We start from the raw sequence: 18457 nt of genomic DNA on the forward strand, positions 1-18457 counted from the left end.
CATGAGATCATTTATGCTTGAAAGCTTCAGATAGGTTAGACACATAGGACCCAGGAATGCATTTGGTCGAGAATACACTGATTCAGGATAGAAGATCGGAGACGACCAAAGGAGCACAAACTACTTAGGGGGGCGGGGCACGCAACTGTACAACTTTGTACAAACAGTACAAATTGTGGGATAACCAACCTGGCATCCCCGAAATGTTGCTGCATTACAACTCCCATCATCTCTGAAACAATTAACAGTGCTGGCTGAGCTTGATAAGAGCTGGGGTCCAGCAACATCTAGAGAGCCACAGGTTGGCCAGCTCTGCTGTGAAGGAAGATCAGAAATTAACACGTACATATTCGGCATATAGTATGCACTGTGCTCAACTAAGGAATATATATGCAGAAAAGACAAAAATCCCACCAGCGTGGGGACACTTTTCATGGGGAGTCATCAATTCTGCTTAAAATTTAAATGCAAGATTGCTCATATTGTATTTAAGTTGCACCACAGAGTCAAACAGAACTTGCTTCAAAGGAGGCATGTTTGCAGCTGCAATTTCATGCAAAATGATTTGGAAAAAAAAAAACAACTACGCACAGGCTCACATTAGTACCTCACATCCATTTTCAACAGGGCTATAAAGGCCTATTAACCAGAAAGAAAACTTTTTTATCCTTTTTATCACCTTTTTATCCTTTTTATCCTTTTTATCACCCGTGTCTGTAAGGAATCCCTCCAACTTCACACCAAAAACACAAGGAGCAAAAGGAAAGGAGAGCTGCTTTCTCCTGCCCGTGAGAGCATTAACCAGCAGGGTCATTTAACTTTAACAGCAGGTGGGGACATTGGCTCAGCCATGATGGAGAAAAAGAATCGACCCCCAACCTAAATCTGATCCGTTGTGAAGGTTGCACCCTGCAGTGACAGTGTGCCATCATCCTGACTCCCTTTCTGCAAGGAAATGGGTTCCAAAAGGTTCCGAAGGGCTGGTTATTTTCACAAGAGCACACAAAATAACTTGGGGAAGCACTGGAAATCAGAGCGAGCTACGAAAGGGATCACAAGGGGAAACACTGAAATCTTACTCTCTTTCAAGAGAGAAGCATCAAAGCTATATAAAGCTCATGGTCAACTCTCCCATGAAAAGGCAGCTCTACTCATCTTTCCATCTGCTCATCATTCCAAGATCAGTTTACAGTAAGTCCTGCAAAGGATATCTTGTAAGACTGTCACTCAGACCAAATCTATAGACAACGGGGTAATGCCACACACACACACACACAGTTGGGTTTCCCTTATCAGAATATCAACACCTCTATTTGAATTCCCAAGACTTTTCCCACAAAGTAAATATTTATATAGAGCCAGCAATCGAGCACTCAGCAGTGTAGAGAACCCACAAGGACTGCCCTGAGATTTGTTGGTGCTTGAAGTGGAAAAATCCAACAGGCATATCTACAAAAAAATTCTTTCATTGTCATGTCCCCACCACAGTAAAAATCTTGAGGCTGCAATACTATGATGGGGGTCTGGGTTCTCCTACAGTGAATGCTATTTTCAACTACCAATTTCCCAGGGATCTCCAGGGCGTGTGAGCCATGTTAGTTAAACTGATATAAAACCGCAATTGGTATTTAATGTTGAGAGAGCCTTCTTATCTACCATACTTTTCTATTAATTTAACTCAGAGTGGTCCAATGCATTGTCCGAGGGCCCTTGCGGACCTTTTTGGAGGCCCTTGGCAACATTTGATGCCCCCCCCCACAAGTCCTTGTGCTGCCTTCCCAAAGCCAGGTAAGTGAGGTGCTGGGCACTGTGAAGGAGGCATAAGAACTTTGTCTGTGTCCTTCCAGCTCTTTCTCAAACCCTAGCGAGCACTTTCCCAGCTTGCGGAACGAACTGGGAGGACTCTAAGACCCTGACACAGCATTGTGCCTCCTTTCCCAAAGCTTAGCCAACTTTGGGAAGGCAATGCGAGGGCTGGGGGGACAGTCAATTTTTTTTGCCTTCCTACCCAGCCCCCTTGGGCAACCAGGCAGTGTGTGGCCTGCAGCTTGCGTGTTGAAGTGCTCTTGCGGTCCACTTGGTGTGAAAAGTTGGACTGCCCTGGTGTAATTTGTTCCCATCTCCACAAGAAAACTCCCTGTCTAAGCTTAACTATCCGACACTGCCCAAGGGTCACCTCTTGACATATTGTGCTTACTTGAGGTCATCCTGCAGGTCATGCTGGCTTGCTAGTCTAGCATTTAGACCAGGGGCCACCAATGTTGCGCCCTCCAGATGTGTTGGACTACAACTCCCATCATTCCTGACCATTGGCCATGCTGGCTGAAACTAATGGAGGTTGTAGTCCAGGGAATTCAGGAACCTTGTTGGGTAATTATTATTATTATTACTTATTGAATTTATATCCTGCCCTATACCCGGAGGTTCACAGAATAAAATCAAAATACAAAATAAAATAAAATAAAATACAAAACACAGAATAAAAAATGCAAAAATGGTTACGAACTTAATTCATTCCGGAGGTCCTTTCTTAACCTGAAACTGTTCTTAACCTGAGGTACCACTTTAGCTAATGAGGCCTGCCACACCACCGTCACACAATTTCTGTTCTCATCCTGAGGTAAAGTTCTTAACCCGAGGTACTACTTCCAGGTTAGCGGAGCCTGTAACCTGAAGTGTTTGTAACCCGAGGTGCCACTGTATAAAGCCACAAAATACATAATCAAAATAAACAACAACAACCCAATAACCCACCCACCCCCAGTAACCCTGCTTTAGGCACACTGAAAGAAATCTCAAGGGATCCGTGGTACACCATTTATATGCAAGAAACACTGGTTCGATCTCCAGCAGCTTAGGGGAAAAAACTCCTGCCCCAAACCCTGAAGAGCGCTGGAAAGACCAATGGTCTGACTCTGTGTAAGGCAGCTTTCTGTGTTCCATTTTGAACACCACACTCCTTCTCGGAAGGAGGGGAGAAATCTGGAAGATGCAGCTGTGACTCACCCACCCCACCTGGCATTCATTATTCAGAAACTGCCTTTACTCTCAGTGTGACCCTTTCGGAAGGAAGGTATTAAACCCCTCTCAGCTTGGAGCATGGCACCTCCCTGTGCATGTTTTATCTGTCGGCTTTATGACTCAAGGCCTTCACAAACTTCCCAGAAACACCCACACTCACCTGAATCAATAAGCACACCATAAATATGATTTGGAATACAATACGGCTGTCCACAAGGCTCTGTTCCCTTGGATGGCACTGTAAGTCACCAAACAAGGGTCCACTGTGCAAACTGTTGGTACTCCTTCTGTGCAAGAAGGGCTGAATACTCTGACATCCCCTTTGATCAGGGAGCCCTGTCTATTGCAAAGTGCAAATTTATTTATTTTAAAGTGGTCCTGAGTTGAATGAATTTGTTGATCTCTGGGTGCTTACACAGCAAACATTTAAACCATGTGCTTTCCCCCAAGGAAGCCTCTAAAGCTTGTAGAATATGCTGGAAATTGTAGCTCTGTGGAGGCAAACTATGGTTCCCAGGCTCAGAATCATAGAGTTGGAAGAGACCACAAGGGCCATCCAGTCCAACCCCCTGCCAAGGCTTCTTTGTCCTGGTGTTGTAATAAGTCATTGTTTCTCCATTCTGCCCTGTATCTATCACATGCAGAGCTGTTTCCACTCCACTGCGGTTTGCCTTCTACCAAAAACTACATTAATTGTCTCACTGTCTGTTGTGGTGGAAGCACATAACTTATATCAGTGATGTAATCAATTTTGTTAATTGCCTTATGTTATTCCACCACATTCATTTCAATGCAAAGGGAACACAATGCAAATAGGGAAGGAGAGACATAATCAAGTTATGTATCATTTATGGGCAGAAAGCAAAAGCAACAGTGAAAACCATTTTTTAATATCGGCTGGATTAATTTCCATTCCAGGTATGGGCCAAATAAGCAAAGATTTCCCATTACCGGTAGGAAATAACAGCATGGAGATTTTGCTGCCCTTTGCCATTTTGCCCCCACTGAATTCAAGCAGGATTATTTTTACGGGAAGAGAACCCTAGCTCCCCTTATCTGCTCCATCACAACATTTCTATAATGTGTTGAACAGTTCAAGCAGCAAAAGAGAACTATGGCAACTGAGGGGCCACCGCTGAAACGATTGGAAACGTTCTCTAAAAATGAGAACAGCATTTGTCCAAAAATGTGACTGCTTCCATGCTACAACATGCTTTCTGTACACTGTGCAATACACATTATATGTCAGGTTGTTTTATTCCCAAACACTTTGTAGAAATCAGGTCTAAACACACACGCGCACACACACACACACACAAACAATTTCACTGTGACATCTACTCGCAGCATCTTAATGCAGCGGTAAGGCTGTAATTAACCCACAAGGCTACCATCTGCGCTCAGAAAGAACACGGCAGACCAGAGGAGGTTAGTAGGTCACAGAGGTAATTCCAGCCCCCACCTCCCAGGCACACGTGTATGATGCTCTTGCGAGAACAATCTTCCCTGCTCCAAACTACCTTCTTACTGCTCTTCAGAGCTGTTCTCAGAAGCTCCAGCCTTTTTCCATTCAACAGAAGGAACCTGCTTTCCTAAGCCACTCACAATGATGCAGAGACTTTGCTGCTGCATTTTTCTCTTTAGCAGAACCACCCACGACCTGCAACTCGAAGAAGCCATTTAAATAAAGACATCAGAAAACCCAATTCTGAAAGCCTAAGCTATGGAACAAAGCTGGAGACTAACATTCATTGTCTTCGTTTTTATGGGTCAAGCTGAAAGAGGTATAAAAGAGGTGTTTTGTTTTCTGTGGGGTACAGATTCATTCCACTGTTGCTTCTGGTAGATTTTGCAGGGGGTCGGGAACAGCTTTGGCCAGAAGTGACAATGCAAGAAAATAAAATTAGTATGTACACATCTCATGCAACAGCACCTCTCAGCATACCACTTCTGCCTCTGCTTCCATCTTCAGTTGATCTATACAGATCATATAGGTTTCATCTACCGCTTGAGTTGACAAATAAATCAATTTCAATTCACTAAGCACAGGCTCAGTTTGACAGAAAAGAGTAAGGACACACTCAAAAGTCAGCAGAAGCAGAGGGAGTGCTGCTTCTAAGGGCCAGGAGGGAAAAGAAGGCAACTGAATACTCTACAACCAGACACAAGAAGTAAACGTTGCAATTATTCATGTTGACAGTCATTAATTCAGGTGCCTTTTGAGAACGATTAGACAAGTTCATGGAAGATAGGTCTATCAATGGTCTGGCACACATTAAAACCATGTCATGGTTTGTGCAGCCAAAGTGTGGTTTGTTGAGCAATTGAACCTAGCCCAGTAGACTAGCCATAGTTTGTTTACTAGCAATTAACCATGGTTTGTTTACTGGCAACAACCCCTGATGTGAAACCATGGTTTGCTATTGGCTTATAAACCACCATGCAAGAGCGTTGAGTTTACCTGTACACCTGGAAGGCTTCATTCATTCATTACTTGTCAAAGAAAACGTTGAGGCATCTTACAAGTAACGCAGAATAAACATTAGCTCAAATTCACAACCAAGCCACATGCCAGCAGCCTTCCTTCCATGCTGGAAGGAAATAATTGGAAATCTTTGAATTACTCCTGCCTGTAGGAGAGCCCAAAAAGTAACTGAACTTACTTTAAAGGTCTGTAAGCCTGAGTGCAAGGCCCATTTTAACAGTAGACCTTCACAAGCCACTCGGGTATACTTTCCAGCTGAAGACCAGGTTAAATATGGTTTAAATAAATAAACAAGTCTCATACTTCCTACTCGAGAGAGAGGTCGATGTCATCTGCTTCTCCATTTACCAATAAGAAGATACCTAGAGGTTTAGATTTGAGCAAAGGAGTGTGTTCTCCAAATGCCTACTTAGAGGCTTGACAGCCCTATGTCAAGAATGCTTTGATGGTGTTTCCTGCTTGGCAGGGGGTTGGACTGGATGGCCCTTGTGGTCTCTTCCAACTCTATGATTCTACTCACACAAAAATGAGGGTTTTAGGTGGGCAAACACAAACACACCAGTTCCCATGTCTCTAAGTCAGCCTCTTCATAATCTGCAAAGGCATGAGACCTGATTTATAAAAGATTTTGCAGAGCAAAACAAATCCTTTCGGTTTTCAGGAATCTTGTGAATTCTCACGATGACAAAAAATACTACTACTACTGCTTTGAGAAAGCACTGTTAATCGCCACTTATTATTCTCTAACGCAGGCATCCCCAGACTTCGGCCCTCCAGATGTTTTGAACTACCAATCCCCATCTTCCCTGACCACTGGTCCTGTTAGCTAGGGATCATGGGAGTTGTAGGCCAAAACATCTGGAGGGCCGCAGGTTGGGGGTGCCTGCTCTAAAGCATCTTGCAGTCTCTCTCCCAAGCATCTCAACAACAGTGCATGCCGAAGCACCTGGGTTCATTCCCAAACATCTCCAAGCAGAATCATTGAATTTGTAGCATTGCAAGGGACCACAAGAGTCATCTAGTCCAACCCCCTGCAACACAGGAATATTTTGCCTCAACTACGCTGAGTTAGGAATAGCACTGGGAAAGACTTCTGTCTGAGACCCTTGGCACTAGGTGGACCAATGGTCTGACTCAAGTGTGAAGGCAGTTTCCTACTTCCCTGCGTTCTTACATGCTACACCGATTTGCTGATGGAGCAAGTGGTAGGATTGGCCAGGTAGTTTCTAAGCTTTCCCACGCTTCTCAGGAGATTTGGATGGAGAATGCTTAATCCAAAAGTGTGGGGTGAGCAATGCTAGCTATCAGCTGTGTCATTTCTGAGTGCATGTAAAATCTCTTTGGCTTACAGGCAGAACTTTACTCAAGAGGGATTTTTTCTCCTTCTTGCCTGCTTTTGTTTTAACCTCCTCCTTCTCAGCACAGCAAATTCCTCTGACTTTTTCTGTCCCTCAGCAGTTTCACGTGAACACACACAGAGCAGAATTAGTCAAAGAATTAAGGTGGCTTAGGTAATTATAGCCACACATGCTAGCAGTTTGAGACAGGATTAAAAGAGGGAACTGCCAGTTAAGAGGTCTTCCCATGTGCTGTGAAAGTGTGGAGGGGGCTCGTTTTTTATTCAACCTTTGGGCTGGTTTCAAAGGTGCTTATACCGGTATCAGGCTGCAGTCTGTGTGCTGCTTTTAGACGGTGTGTTACACTGCAGCATTTCATTTGATAGAATCACAAGCATGCATCATAAGACCGTAAGAACATAACAAGAACCTGCTGGATCAGGACAGTGGCCCATCCAGTCCAGCATCTCATAGTGGCCAATCAGATGCTCATGGAAAGTCTACAAGCTGAAACTGAGCACAAGGCTACTTCCTCTGCCTGTGTTTTCCAGCAATTAGTATTCAGAAGCTTCTGACCCTGAAGGCGGAACATAACCACCATGGCTAGTGACCACCAGTAGCCTTATACTCCATGAATTCGGCTAATCCTCTTTTAAAGCCATCCAAATTGGTGGCCACCTCTTCTTCCTGCATTTGCTTGTGCAACACCACATACAGTCATTGCTTGGAAGTCGAACGGAATCGGTTCCGGAAGTCCGTTCGACTTCCAAAATGTTCAGAAACCAAAGCACGGCTTCTGATTGGCTCCAGGAAGCTCCTGCAGCCAATCGGAAGCTCTGTCGGACGTTCGGCTTCCCAAAATAGTTCACAAACCGGGACAGTCACTTCCGGGTCTGCGGCGTTCAGGAGCCAAAACGTTCAAGAACTAAGCTGTTCGAAAACCAAGGTACGACTGTCTACGATACAGTGGAATCTCGGTTTACGAACACCTCGGTTTACGAATTTTCAGTTTACGAACGCGCGGACCCATCTGGAACGGATTAATCCACTTTCCAGTACTTTCAATGGGAAAGTTTGCTTCAGTTTATGAACGCTTCAGTTTATGAACAGACTTCCGGAACCAATTACACCCATGCTTCGGGTTAAGTACACTTCAGGTTGAGTACTCCGCGGACCCGTCTGGAATGGATTAATCCACTTTCCATTACATTCAATGGGAAAGTTCGCTTCAGTTTATGAACGCTTCAGTTTAAGTACTCCGCGGACCGTCTGGAACGGATTAATCCACTTTCCATGACTTTCAATGGGAAAGTTCGCTTCAGTTTATGAACGCTTCAGTTTATGAACAGACTTCCGGAACCAATTGTGTTCATAAACCGAGGTACCACTATACTTCCTAGTAGCAATAAAACCACTGATCCATCAATGACTCTCCAGGTGTCAGGCAGAGTTTGTCCCCAAATTCTGCCCTCTGATGTATTTTTAGCTGGGTGTGTCAGGGATGGAATCCGGGACCTTCTGCATGCAAAGCGCATGCCCTATCAATGGGCTCTCCAAGTCTCTCAGAAAGAAAGGGGGAAAGAACTGAGGCATGAGAAATGCAGGCGTGCGGCCTCTGCGGCACAGATGGGGAACCTGCTATTCTCCAAGCCAAACTCCCTTCAGCCTCAGAGAGGATGGAGAATGGTCAGGGATGGTGGGAGTTGTCGTCTAGCAATGTCTAGAGCACCACAGGTTTCCCCTTCCCTGCTCTACTGGGAAGCCTCAGTTAGACTCAGAGGGGGGCTTGCTTCCTGTGCTGAAATGAGCTGAAATCATCAATTCACATGGTTCAAAGGCGAACCCTTCTTCTAGAATGGCATTTCTAGTCCTACCCATTCATTGGAGAAGGCGCCATTTTCACCAAGGCCTTGTCACAAACCCCTTTTCCAGACACAGGCACTCAAGTGTGCCACCCTGAACGCAGCAAGGGATACTGCAGACCTATAAATAGAAGGGGCATTATCCAGAGAGACCTAAAAATAGCAAACGTCTTACAATCCTTACATGACACGCATTGTCCGCTTTAATTCTACATAAACCCCGAGGCTCGCCTTGGCGTGGGTACTCTTATAAATATCTGTAGGCGTTTGAGTTTAATTGGGTGGGTGGGAACACAGGTGCCGCATGAGGCAGAGAAAGTGGTCACAGATTTCACCGAATCTGGATCCGATGTGAAGTATGGTGAAAATTCCATGCCCTCCAAATTCCAGTGGCAAAAAATGGGGATGTGCATCTTTTAGTGTCACGCTCTTGCGGGAGCCAGATTACTCATGTGAGAGCAATGCACCTCTGCTTGGAGGGGGGAAATGGGGCATCCTGGGATCCAATCAAAAGCCAGGATGGCTTCTGTAATTCCAGGGTGTCCTGGGAAAATCAGGACGGTTGAGGGGTATCAAATTCTCCTTTGCGACTGCTGACATAAAACATATTGTGCGAGAGAGGTGATTTCAGAGCTGGGAGACCAATCTATGTAGGCAATATTAAGCTAGGCAGGTCGATGGCGTGACTAGATGCAAAGAATCTTCCTAGCAGCCTCTCTCAAAAGCCATCCACCACAAGGCTTTAATCAGAGGCCTTCCCAAATCGAGGGCGTGAGGGCAGTGAATCAAAAATGGAAGCCAAGTGTGGCTGTTACCACCACCCGCAGGCTTCGCCAGCTCAATCAGTCTGCCAATTGCTTGGCTTGCTGAGTGCTGCCATCAAACATTTTCATTTCTTTCCTTCCCCCGCACCGCTTTCCATCACAAAGAAAAGCCGTGCAAAGTGCCAGACGGGAAAAGGGAAAGGTGGGTGAGGTCCAGCTTCAAGCAAATGGAAGTGTGTGGGGTGGTAGCGGAGGAAATGAAACCAGTACACAAATGAAGCAATTTCCTTTGTAGACCCAAACCCACAAAACAATCGGCCTGGGAGACGAAAATGATAGGTGAAATGATTCATTTATGCGATGCGTTCTCCATTACATATACGATATAACAGCTCAAGTTCCCAGCACTACTGAATTGCCAACAGCTCTGTTAAGGTGGTTTGCTGGCCAAGCCACCCGATCGTATCCCTGATTATGATGCTGCTGCTGCTGCAATCAATCCACAGCCCCCGCCAAGTGGGGGCACTCCTTCCCCACACCCCAGGTGACCAGAAGCAACACAACTAGCTGCCAGAAGCAGACAAGGGGGTAGCCAATTTTCTGCTCTGCAGGGAGCAAATGTCCCTATGAAATTTAATCACTTAATGGTTTGCCCATAACAGTATAGTGAACTTTGAGAAATTATTGCTTGCTGTAATGGCCCCAAGACCTGATTGTTTCTTAAAACCAAAAATATAACTAGCTCTTAACTCCCCCATGGCACATTTTGGAAGCAATCTACAGGTTTCCAGTTAGAAGAACAGAGGTCACGTTGGACTCAGAAATAAGTCCCACTGCATTCAGTATAAAAAAACTGCGACCTTAGCTGATTTCACCAAAAGGCTTAATTGATTAAATGTATGCTTGTGTTAAGACTAACTTTGAATTTTAAAACACAGTACTTTCATAGTTTTTAATCTCAAAGAGCACATTTTAATTGCACGTACCATCTCAGAAGAGGAATTCCCTCCTGCTTAACAGTGAAGGAGGTGAAGCCTCTTAGAGAGAATGTCTGCTATCTCATATTTTAGGAGTATTTAAATTAAGAGTACAGTGGTACCTTGGTAGTTGAATGGCTTGAGTCCCAAACAAATTGGCTCCCAAACGCCACAAACCCGGAAGTTAGTGTTCCGGTTTGCGAACGTTTTTCGGAAGCCGAAAGTCCGACCGGCTTCTGCAGCTTCCAATTGAGTGCAGGAAGCTCCTGCAGCCAATCAGAAGTCGCGCCTTGGTTTTCGAACCGTTTCGGGAGTCGAACAGACTTCCAGAACGAATTAAATTGGAGAACCAAGGTACCACTGTAATTGTCATGGTTTAGGAAATGGGTTGCCTTGCAGATCAGGGACTGTTTTTTAGTCGATTAGAACGTTTTCAATCAAGGAATCCAACCAATAAATTAATTAATCAAGGCTGTAGCCCTACATACCAGGGACACAGAGTGGGGGCAGGAGGAGGGGGCTTGGTGAAGTATTTGCAAAGCAGGAACCTCTGCTACAGAGGTGTGTGAACTTGGCTTTTACAGCTCAGAAAGACAGCGTGTTTTGTGTTGCTCTCTCTCAGATGACATATACACTTTTTTGAGTTCATTTAAGGTAAGGCAAGTTCAAATGGCAGCATACACAAATGGCAGTACAGCACGCCAGGACCTTTACGGCAAGTTGGCTGAGAGATCAGAGCATGAGTGGGTACAGCTCCCAATATGAAGTACAGTCATACCTCGGGTTAAGTACGCTTCAGGTTGAGTACTTTCAATTTAAGTTCTCTTCCGTGGACCCGCCTGGAATGGATTAATCCACTTTCCATTACTTTCCATGGGAAAGTTCGCTTCAGGTTAAGTACGCTTCAGGTTAAGTACGGACTTCCAGAACCAATTAAGTACTTAACCTGAGGTACCACTGTATTTGAGCAAGCCTTTAATATTTCTGCATACATTAAGCTGGTTCCACATGCAATACTAAGCCACAGAAAGGTGACTCAGCCTCATGCACTCTGCCCCTCCCTCCTCTAACACAGTGCAAGGAGGAGCTCAGAAGCTCCTGAGAACCAGTGTGGTGTAGTGGTTAAGAGCGGTAGACTCGTAATCTGGTGAACAGGGTTCACGTCTCCGCTCCTCCACATGCAGCTGCTGGGTGACCTTGGGCTAGTCACACTTCTTTGAAGTCTCTCAGCCCCACTCACCTCACAGAGTGTTTGTTGTGGGGGAGGAAGAGAAAGGAGAATGTTAGCCGCTTTCAGACTCCTTTGGGTAGTGATAAAGCGGGATATCAAATCCAAGCTCTTCTTCTTCTTTAGTTTCATTTTTAAGTTAACCCAAACCAAGTTAATGTTAACTATCGTTTGCTGAAACAGGCTAGCTTCCAACCATGGTTTAGGCAGTTGCCTTGTTTTGACAAACCATAGTTAACAATGGCAGTTTAGAGTTTGCATAATATACACCAAACTACGATTAATCTAAAACAGTAGGGGATGCATCCCATGTCCTCCTCACAGTCACACCAGAGGAGAGGGAAGTGGGGAGTTCGTGGCTTGCCATGGCTCATCCTGATTGGGCTGGTTCACACAGAATGCTAACCATGGTTTACCACTATGTGCACAAGTTGGAAAGAGCCCAAGTGACAGATTGAGCTTCTGCATTTCTTCTCCTCCTGCACAGTGGTAGACTTTCAAATCTCCCCTCCTTGTCCCACATAGCTGGGAGAAGGCCTTCATTAGTACTTACTTTCAGTTTAATATCCCCATGGTTTGAAACTCAACAAGACTGAGGCTTGCTCATGCACTGCTAAATTATGGTTTGTTTATTCTTCATTTCATGAAATTCATACACGGCTTGATTGTTTTAAAAGCAAACAAGCCTCAAGGCAGTTTAGTGTTTATGTCTGAACCAACCCATTTTCACATCACCTCAGCTACTTATGTAGAAAATTTTATTATCTGCTTATCGGAGGGCTGAACATGAAAAAAATGGTAAGTGTTGTGCTTTTAAAGGAAATATAACTGATCAGCAAAGATCAAACACAGCAATGAAATGTTTACCACAGGGTCCTTCCCACTTTAAGTCAATTGTGCTCAGTGGTAATCTCTACAGCATGCCTGAACATCCACACTGAACACAGACCACCAAGTTATCTAACATGCCCCTTCCTAAGTATTAGACAACACCTGTTTATGCACTCCTAGGTAGGAAAATAAGCAGGCAGGAGCATCATGGGTAATCATACATCTCTGCTTGGTAGGTCACAAGCTCTGCTGGCTTGCTCCACAGACAACATGGTAAATATTGCCTGATATTGATATGAACTCGTGTTCCTTCAGACACCAGAAATGTCAATTATTTCCCTGGCTCTGACTATCCAAAAATAAAAATAAAAAAAAGGTCAAAATGACCCACGGTCGTCAAAATCACCACATGTTTTAATGGGTTTGTGTGATTGCATCTATTTTAGTTTGGCATGAAGACTGGGGGTAAAAGCAGCTTTAAATAAAATACAGTGAACTACAGTTAAGCTATAAGCCAGGGTGAGTCAACAAGGTACTCTACAAATGTCGCTGGACAACAGTTATCATCATCCCAGACGACTGATTCACTGTGCTGCCGGGGAGTCCAGCAACATGAAGAGGGCACCACATGGACTAGTCCCAAACTAAAGTCTGCACATACACAGTTTAATATTGGCAAACCATAGCGGACAGGTTATCACCTTGCAAGCAGAGAGACTGGAAAAGTAGACAAACTAGTTTTAACCATGGTATGCTTGGTGCAGTGCAAATAGGAAAGAAAAACCCCACTTCAAACCATGGTTTCCTGCTCCTAGTTTGCGGAAGGAAGATCCTTAACCATGGTTTAGATCAGGCATAGGCAAACCCGGCCCTCCAGATGGTTTGGGACTACAACTCCCATCATCCCTAGGTAACAGGACCAGTGGTCAGGAATGATGGGAATTGTAGTCCCAAAACATCTGGAGGTCCTATGCCTGGTTTAGATATTCAGACACTAACACTTAACCACCGCAAAACATCAGCTGTATACATAGGGCCATGCGGTTTAGCTGTTTTTTTAATAAAAAACAACAACAACAACAATTTGATAATGGATTCCCTGGCATCTCTTAGCTATGGACAATTCCTAATGCTGAATTTGTTACGTATCTTCAACTGCTGATTTTCTCACACATTCCTTAAAGGCAGGTACTGTCCAACAGCCATGTAGCCAAACAGAAGGATGCCTTCCAAAAAAACAAGAGTCTGAGCCATGCTAGCTTTCTGCCTAATCAGATTATGTAGCATTTACTTTCCAGGGAAAGCTGCATTTTGAATCACAAATGTTAAAAGCTGCACATTAACCTCAGGCCTTAGATGACACGGCTACCGCTGAGACAGTAGCAGAGGTTACATTACACACTCACCAGGAGGAGGGGGAAAATCCCCGCAGAGACACAGAGTATAGCAATCCATAGATTAATTTGAGTAGCTGAGTCAGATCCACATTAGCGCCCATTACTTTTTTCAAAAATGAAACCAAACCCATATGCTCAATCGCTTAAGTGCCCGTGGAAATGAGATCAAATATTGTGAGATAACAATCCCTTACTCGGAGATGCTTTGGATGCTAACATGTGGCGGCAATACGGGAAATAAATTTTACAAGCAGTGCCAACGGAGGAATATGCGAGTCGCGCATATATTTTTAAAGGCTGAGCTCCCTCTGCAACATGGAAGGGGAGAATTTTGAGATGCCACAAAGCTCTTAAGAGGCAATGGCAGGAGTAACGGGGGGGGGGGAGCAAACCATTTTTAGGCTTTAAAAGCAGGGTAAGAACTTTGAACAAAATAAAGCATGGGCCTTCATGTAAGCCTTTTCACTTGATTTGCTAGTGCCCTATGAAGGCCATTTGGAGGAGGCTCCTATTTCAGGCATTTTAATAGGCAGAATTGATCATCTTTATTTGTGTCTCTGTCAAATGTGGCCATATTAGAATAGTTCTCCCTCATGCACACACCCTCCCCATTCTGTTCCTACTCATAAATATAACTGAAGCGCTTTTTGCTTCTCATTGTTCATCCAAGTCACACTTACAAGAGCAATTTACTTGGTTGCCCTTTTTATTGTGCGTTCATGATTATTTGTAACCAGCGATATCTTTCTAGAAAAAAGAGATGCCGGAACTCACCATGAACTCTCTCTTGCTCTCTTATCAGGGCAATGGCGCCCACCTGAGAGGTGCTGGAACTGAGTTCTTATGAGTTCCAGCTGAAAAAAAGGCCCTGTTTGTATCCTTGATGATGACAGGGAGGTCATACAACATCCTGCTTTAAATACTGTATGCACCTGCAAAAGTTTTGGGGTGGACATGCTGCTTCTCTTCCAACTGGAGCATGTCCCGTAGCTTCTTGGCGAAATATTGTAACTTTTTATACCACAAATCTTCAAGGGTGGGTGAGTGGCAGCTGGCCCTGCTTTTGTTGTGCAAGAGTGCCCACCCAGAGAGCAATAATGCAATAAGACTGGAGAAGCATCCCAGAAAAAAAACTAATGACAGTGTGGTGGAGCCTTGAATCTTCTGCATTAGATGCAGCTAGAACCCAAGCAAAGTGAATTTAGAATACTCCTCTATAGATCTGTCATCTTGTGGGGATCTTAATTATATTTTACTTCTGATTCCTGAAAGAATTCCAGTTACAGAAGTCTTTTTGCTCCTAAGCAACCGCTGCAACTGTAGGAAAAATTTTATTTGCATTGACTTTGCTTTCAAGTAGTTTTTTTTTTTCATTCGCTTTACCCTCCAAGTAAAGGCATAAGAATGGGCAACAGTGATAAAAACAAAGCCTCGCGCCCCTTTCTAGACAAGGACTGTGTGTCACTTCTGTAGATGTGATCTAGGGACTCTGAAAGCCTTTGGTGAAATCTGCATCTAGGTTCCCAGTCAGAACTGCAACTCGGGAGGTTTTTCATCACTTGTTAAATCAGCACTGGCTGAAGCCAGTCTTGAGCAAATCAGTCTTATGCAAGCCTGATGCACACCAACATCCATCCCATCGCCCCTTAATCTTGTGAACTAGCAGCCCCTGCTAGTCTATTCTTGGAACTCTTAAGGAATGAGACAGTTGCATTGAAATCTTTCAGACTGCACAGTAATAACAGTGCCAGGTGGAGAGGAGGGCTTTCAGTTACTTTATCCTTACAGCAAGGACAACTATCCAAACCTATGCATGGTTATGAGGGAAGTACATCCCATCGGTATACGGTGGTACCTCGGTTTATGAACACAATTGGTTCCAGAAGTCTGTTCATAAACTGAAGCGTTCATAAACTGAAGCGAACTTTCCCATTGAAAGTAATGGAAAGTGGATTAATCCGTTCCAGACAGTCTGTGGAGTACTTAAACTGAAGCGTTCATAAATTGAAGCGAACTTTCCCATTGAAAGTAATGGAAAGTGGATTAATCCGTTCCAGACGGGTCCGCGGAGAACTTAAACTGAAGCGTTCATAAACTGAAGCATGGGTGTAATTGGTTCCGGAAGTCTGTTCATAAACTGAAGCGTTCATAAACTGAAGCGAATTTTCCCATTGAAAGTAATGGAAAATGAATTAATCCGTTCCAGATGGGTCAGCGGCGTTCATAAACCGAAAATTCATAAACCGAGGTGTTCATAAACCGAGGTTCCACTGTATACCCATGAGACTGCAGCTTATTCACAGCTGATAAAAGATGGGAAATGCTGGCCTCTAAGCCCGGGGTGGGGTGGGGAATCCAAGACCACCTGCTCACTTTGCCTCCTAGAAGTTTGATTGAGAGCCAATTAGGAATGTGGAGTAACTATTGCTCGGTGCTTGGTTGGTGCCTCTGGATTCTAGTCCATAACCCAGTTTCAAACTACAGCCAGTTAAAATGCCTCCGGGGGGCTCCCACCCAACACACACACACATGGGCAAATGCTCCTACTTGTATGTAAGAAAGAGGCATTTATTCAAGCAAATGACAGTATAAGCCCAGCAGTGGACAATGAAGCTCAGGAGTCCCGATTCAGGAGTTCAGAAACAAGGCAAGTTGTTCAAAACAAGACAGAAGCAATGGAGATGTCCTAACAAGTTTCCACATCCTGCCTGCCAAGCTTTCAAAGAGGAGGTATGGCATGCTCACTCAAGAGACTCGCTCGCCTTGTGGGAAATATCAGGATTGCTGTGCATGTGCTCTGTTGGTGTGGGTGGGTCTTCTCACATCTGCGAATGAGGTGCCTGGGTTCTAGGCAATAATGCTGCACCTACTCCAGCTCCCATTCAGTCACAGCTGCCTCCTGCCTCCCCTCTTTTGGCTGCTCACAGCCCTCCCTAGCCTTCCATGAGGCTCTCTGCTCCATGGGAAGAGGTTGAGAAGGAACCAGGATCCCTGCTTCCCTGTTCCAAAGCAGCTGAGCAAAATGGGGAGATCCCCCTGCATTCAGCCCCCACCCCCACCCCACCCCCACCCCAATTTCTTCTTCCTGTTCCTCCTGCATTAGAGGCCTGCCAACCCCAGCCCTGTGGGGGTTTCGTGACACCAGGTGGACATAAAAGCTGACTGGCGTTTGTCTTCAGCACCTGGTATTCAGAGTGTGGCACTGCTTCTATACACTCAGATATTGTGGCTACTAGGCACTGGTGGTTCTTGCTCTCCATGAATTTGCATAAAATGCTAGCATCAAGCTGCAGCAGATGGAGAAAAAGAAAAAGATGGAGAAAAAGAAAGCCGGGTCAACATGAGAAGCAAGATCCATTGGGATCCTCCCTCAGTTGTTACCTGGAAGTAAAGGTAAAGGGACCCCTGACCATTAGGTCCAGTCGTGACCGACTCTGGGGTTGTGCGCTCATCTCGCATTATTGGCCGAGGGAGCCGGCGTATAGCTTCCAGGTCATGTGGCCAGCATGACAAAGCCGCTTCTGGCAAACCAGAGCAGCACATGGAAATGCCGTTTACCTTCCCGCTATAGTGGTTCCTATTTATCTACTTGCATTTTGATGTGCTTTCGAACTGCTAGGTTGGCAGGAGCTGGGACCAAGCAACGGGAGCTCACCCCGTCACAGGGATTCGAACCGCCGACCTTCTGATCGGCAAGCCCTAGGCTCAGTGGTTTAGCCCACAGCGCCACCTGGGTCCCTTACCTGGAAGTAGCCATGCCATAAATCTGCTGCAGAGGGAGAGCAGAGAAGGAGAGCCACTCCATTGACTCAGCTGAGAGACTAGTAATTTCTGGCAGCTCCTCTCTGAGGTGAGAATACCCCATGCACTCAATACTGCTCTACCTTGGTTTTCAAACAGAATGCGTTCTGGAAGTCTGTTTGACTTCCAAAACATTTGGAAACCAAGGCGTGGCTTCCGATTGTCGGAAGCCGTGCCAGGCGTTCAGCTTCCGAGGCAAAGTTTGCAAACCGGAACACCTACTTCCAGGTTTGCGGTTTCGAGTTCCAAGTTGTTTGTGAACTAAGCTGTTCGAAAACCAAGGTACGACCATATCCTAAATGAAAGGATACTTCAAGAAGTTCCCCAAACAACATTTATCTAGCTCAGAGACACTGAAATACATATCAGTACCCTGCAAAATTGTGTAAGGAGAAAGACCATGAAGCCATGATCCGTGGAAGGAAGATAACACTGAACCTTCAATCTTTGCCATCCCAATTTTGGCTCTGTTAAATCAATGCATAACTGACATCTTGAGAGATGTAGCCCTTTGACTCACAAACCTCGACTGTTAACCAAAACAAATAAAATTCCAAAAGTGCACAAAAACCCAAAATGTTCAATCAAATCATTTCAATCAATTCTGAAGGCAAATCAAGTTTTACACATCTTTGCAAACACCTGATCTAAGGTTTGCAGGGTTTCGCAAGGACTCAGAGCATTTTGCATTGCATAATTCTATTGGCCCACATGTTTTCAGTTATATACCTCCCATAAAGAGCCCTCACCATTT

General features: G+C 44.9%; 1 protein-coding gene across 3 annotated transcripts in view; it reads right to left on the reverse strand.

Annotated features, from left to right (window-relative positions):
• The window catches only part of SLC4A4 (solute carrier family 4 member 4), a 191034-nt gene that overhangs the window by 113343 nt on the left and 59234 nt on the right, over positions 1 to 18457 (reverse strand). The gene's annotated exons all lie outside the window — the stretch shown is intronic.

Source organism: Zootoca vivipara, chromosome 9, assembly GCF_963506605.1.
Source record: "Zootoca vivipara chromosome 9, rZooViv1.1, whole genome shotgun sequence".
Lineage (NCBI taxonomy): Eukaryota > Metazoa > Chordata > Lepidosauria > Squamata > Lacertidae > Zootoca > Zootoca vivipara.